This window comes from Athene cunicularia (assembly GCF_003259725.1).
Source record: "Athene cunicularia isolate RWA chromosome 1 unlocalized genomic scaffold, athCun1 chr1_part1, whole genome shotgun sequence".
Lineage (NCBI taxonomy): Eukaryota > Metazoa > Chordata > Aves > Strigiformes > Strigidae > Athene > Athene cunicularia.
Window position 1 is genome coordinate 40807399 of NW_020799091.1, and position 5213 is coordinate 40812611.

A 5213-nucleotide genomic window follows, 5' to 3' on the forward strand; every position below is an offset into this window, starting at 1 on the left:
ACATGCCAAAATATACCATACTTGTCCAGTATCAGTATTAATTTACCTTTTTTTCCCCCCACATTTAGTACTATATTTATTTACTTCATTATATGTTATTTTGAGTAGGGACTTATGGACACTTAACCTCTATTCTCAGTTCCATGACTACTGAACATGAAATGTGGAATCACACATCTGGACCATAGCACAGTCCCTGAGTGGTAGTTAAGTGACAAAATATCTGACCCAAAGGATAAAGACATTTTAAGTAAAATCATAAATTTATCTCTGCTATCCCCACGTGCTGTCTTCTCCCACATGACACAATGTAACGAAGCACTGTGGACAGAGAATCAGGCCCTTCGAGAACAGAATCAAAACCTTTAGAAAAAGAACAGAGCTTTTCATATGGAGGATAAACCCTATTATCAGTAGAATCAAAATATCCAAAGACAGAATAAAGTCCTTCTGGAAGAGAATAAAAACCATCAAGAGAAGCACATGGGCTCCTCAAAGGAAACAAAGCACCTTAAGAAACTGCAAAAGGACCTCCAACAAAAAAATAAAGAACTCAGAGAAGAGATTAAGGCTCTCAAAGGACAAGAAAGAGCATTTGCAATGGAGGATAAAATTCTTCAGCAAGAGATTTTAGCTTTATGAAAGGAAAATCATAGAATCATAGAAGTGTAGAATACCTGGTTGGAAGGGACCTCAAAGATCATCTGGTCCAACCTTTCTTGGCAAAAGCACGGTCTAGACAAGATCATCCATCTCCCTGTCAAACTGAGTCTTAAAAGTGTCCAATGTTGGGGATCCACCACTTCCCTGCAGAGATTATTCCAGCAGCTGATTGTTCTCCATGTGAACTGTTCTCCAACAGCTGAACTGTTCTCCGTTCCTCTTGTTACTAACAGGAATCGCCGCACGAGTAACTTGTACCCATTAACCCTCATCATTTCCATGTGAGTCCTTGTAAAAAAAGTCTACATCTCCTTTGTAGTTACACTTTGAATACTGGAACATGGTTGTTGTGGTTTGAACTTGGCTGGCAGCTAAATATCATGCAGCCAGTCGTTCACCCTTTTTCCTGCCTGGAAAAATAGGGGAGGCATAAAAAGGAAAAACTCATAGGTTAAAATAAAAAATACAGTTTAGTGTTATAACAGTAACTATAGAAAGTTCAAATTAATAATGCACAATGTGATTGCTCACCACCCACCAACTGATATGCAGCCCGCCCCTGGAAGTGACCCTGACAGAACAAAGATCCCACCCCATCGACTGGAAGCAAGGGAGAGCCCACCTCCTTTATATACTGAACATAATGTCACATGATATGGAATACTCCAATGGCCAATCCAGGCCCAGCACTCCAGCTGTGCCTCTCCCAGCTCAAGGAAATTAATTCTATCCCAGACAAAACTATGACAATAGTGGTAAGGTTTCCCCTAAGTCTTCTCAAGGTTGAATAAAACCAGTTGTCTCAGTCTTTCCTCATATGGCAGTCTTCCCAGTCCTTTGGTCATTTTTGTGGCCCTCCTCTGGACCCTCTCTGGCCTACCTACATCTTTTTTGTATATCAGGGACCAAAACTGAACACAATATTCTGGGTGTGGCCTGTCAAACACTGAGTGGGACAATGACTTCTTTATCTGTGATGATGATGCTGTTGTTGATGCAACCCAGCATCCTGATGGCTTTCTTTGTTGCTGAAGAACACTGTTCACTCATGTTGAGCTTGTTGGATACCAGGACTCCCAAGTGCCTTTCCACAGAGCTGCTCCTCAGCTGGATAGATTCCAGCCTGTTGCTGCACTCCTGGATTTTATTATTCCAGGTGCAAGACCTTACCCTTGTTCTTGTTGAACTTCATAATATTCTTGTTCGCCCACTCTTCCAGGTCTTTCTGCGGAGTCGTTCTCCCTTCCAAAGTGTCCACTTCCTCACTTGGATTGGTACCATCAGCAAACTTCATCTGGGTACCCTTGATCCCATCATCCAGATCACTTATGATGAGGTTGAACAGTGTAGGGCTCAGTATTAATCCCTGGGGGACCCAATTGTGACAGGTTATCAGTTTGAAAAGGAGGTATTCACCACCGCCTTCTGAGTGTGGCCTGTCAGCCTTTTCCCCACCCACTTCACAGACTACTTGTCTAGACTGTAATGCATGTGTCTTTAGGAGGAAACCGTGGAGAACAATATCAAAAGCCTTGGAGAAATCCAAGTAGACAATATCCACTTCTCACCTCACATCAGCCAAGCAGTTTACTTTGTCATAGGAGGAGATCAGGTTTGTCAAGCACAATTTGCCCTTGGTGAATCCGTGATGGCTTTTCCCAATCACATGCTTCATTTAACTTATGATAACCCCCAGGAGGATTTGGTCCATAACTTTCCCAGGGATTGAAGTAAGACTGATGGGTTTATAGTTTCCTGGATCCTCTTTTAAACCCTTCTTGTAGATAGGGGGTGGCATTAGCCTTCTTCCAGTCTTCTGGGATGTCCCCCAGTCTCCACGACTTGTCAAAGATTATGAAGAAAGGCCTCACAATGGTGTCATCTAGCTCTCTTAACACCCTCCAGTAGATAAAGTTAGGGCCCATCGATTTCTGAGGGTCAGGTTCCTGTAATAGTTTGCATACAAACTCTTCCTTCACTGACAGTGGGTTTGTGTCTGCATCGACCTTTTTTTTTTTTTTTTTTTTTTTCCCAAGGCCTGAGGCTGAACAGTGCTGGTAAAGACAGAGGTGAAGAAAATGCTGACAACCTCTGCCTATTCAAGCATTGTTGATATCTAACTCACTTTTCCTGTTTAACAATGGGCCAATATTTTCCTTCTGTTTCTTTTGTTGTTTATGTACCTGAAGAACCCTTTCTTGTAGTTGTTATTTCAATTTGAGATGAGCTTTTGCTTTTATAACCATACCCTGCATGTCCTGGCAAGGTCCTTTTCGTTCTCAGTGGGTGTTTGTCTGCTTTTCCGTCTCTGGTACACTTCTCTCTTGATTTTGAGCAGACTCTTGGTTTTGAGCAGACTCAGAAGCTCACAGTAAAGCCAGGGGGGTCTCTTGCTCCACATACTTCCCTTACCTTTAAAGAGGATGAACAGTTTTCTTGTTTCTAGGAGAGCATTCGTGAAAAGCTCCCCGCGCTTGCTAGCTCCTTTATCCTCCATGGAAACATCCCACTGAATCCCTTCCAACTGAGCTCTGAGCAAGCTGAAGTTTTTTCTTCTAAAACCTAAACCCTTTGGTTTTTATATTAGCCTTCAGAGTGCTCATCAAGATCCCAAACTCCACAATATTGTGATCCCTGCAGGCAAGGCTGTCACTGAGATATTAGAAAGCAGCTTTTCTTGGTTTGTGAGTAGCAAGTCCAGCAGCGCCTCATTCCTGGTTGGCACATCTAACATTTGTATGAGGAAGCAGTCCTCTACGCATTCCAGGAACTTGATGGATGACACGTGAGCTGCTGTATTGTTCTTCCAACAGAAATCTGGGTAGTTCAAGTCACCCATGAGAACCAGGTTCTGTTGACCGAAGGCTTGCTTCAGTGACCCAAATATTGCTGTTTTGGCCTTATTGTCTTGTTTTGGAGGTTGGTCTATTGTAAGATTCCCCTTGGAGATGACCCCTTGTTCTTGACACAGAGGCATTCAACAAGGCTTCCACAATCACCATAGTTGACTTCTATACATTCAAGGTTCTACTTAACATAGATTGCAACTGTTCCAACTTTTCTTCCCTACCTGCCTTTACATACATTGAGGCCCTCCAGTCATGTGAGTTGTCCCACCATGTTTCAGTTATTCCTATGATATCATAAGTTTCCAACTGGTCTCAGAGCTACAGTTCCTCCTGATTTTTCCCAAGGCTGCATGCACTGTGTCCTCGTTTTGACCAGGGTAGTGTTAACTTTCCTTGAGATGAGAGAGAACCCAGCTAGAGGGCCGAGTCCTGATCAGTCATTGGAGTATTTCATACCATGTGAGGTCATGCTCAGGATATTCAGGTGGGCGTGCACCATTTTCAGGTTCTGGTCCAGTCACATGTTGCTGGGGTAAGCCACTGCTGTATTTTACCCATTTCTTTTTGAACTCATTATTATTACCATTGTTCTCTTGTTATATTTAGTAAATTCTTTATTTTTATTCAACCTACGGATTCTCTTCGTTTTGTCCCTTACCTATTTCAGTGGGAAGGGTGAAGGTGAATGGCCATCTGGCTGTCAGCTGAGTTCAGACCTCAACACATTGGTATACATATAATGGAGGTGGTTGGTCTTCTAATTCTCATCTTGGGAGGCATCTAAGGAACAGCTGTTACTGCTCTTGTTGGACTGGCTTTTTCACAGTTGGTTACAATGCTGTGAGCATTGCCACTTTGGAGCCCACTCCCCAAGTCCTTCAGTTTAAAGCCTGCCTCACCAAGCTGGCCAGCCTGCTGCCAAATATTGCCTTGCCTTTTCTAGACAGGTGGATCATATCCCTCCCTAACAGGCTATAGTCATTGAAGAATGTCCTGTTGTCATTAAAGCTAAAACACTCACAACAGTACTAGCCACTAAGCCAGAAGCTGATTTGCATTATACGTCTATTTATAGCTACACCCTTTCCCCTGACTTAAAATGGAAGAAAAGATAACTTGAGCCTCAATATTCTTCACTTTCACCTCAAGGGCTTGTAGTCTTCCTTGATCTTGCCTAGATTCTGTCTTGTGGTGTCATTTATGCCCAAACAAGGCCTTCAGGGAGCAGCTTAAGGCTCTTCAAAACAACAAAAAAAATGCATTCAAGAAGAGGAGAAAGCTTTTTTAAGGAAAAAAAAAATGTTCTCATTAAGGAGAATTTTGCCCTTCAAGAGAACAGGCCCCTTCAAGATGGGAAAAGTTCCTACAAAGTCAGGAGAAAGCTCTCCAAGAAGTGCACAAAGTCCTCCATGGAATGATGCTTCAAGAGGAGGAAAAAAATAATACAGGTTAAGAATCAGATGCTTAGGGAGATCTAGAAGGAGAAGTAAAGAACTCACAAAGATAATAATTTTAGTTGTTAGCCAGATATTATGGTCCAGACTTCATAAGAGAACATCAGCAGAGACTAATGGATAAAATAAGGCATAAAGGAGTCCTTTAGGTTTAGTGCAAAAGCCTAGGAAGTTTGAAAAGGCAGAAATGTGGGTATAGGTATCTTAGGTCCATGAAACATTATAAATTACTGCTGGCAATACATAA

At 42.3% G+C, this 5213-nt stretch overlaps 1 pseudogene; it reads left to right on the plus strand.

Moving 5' to 3' along the window:
- Nucleotides 1-300: 300 nt before the first annotated feature.
- LOC113491110 lies at nt 301-4980 on the plus strand (annotated as a pseudogene).
- The last annotated feature ends 233 nt before the right edge of the window (nt 4981-5213 follow it).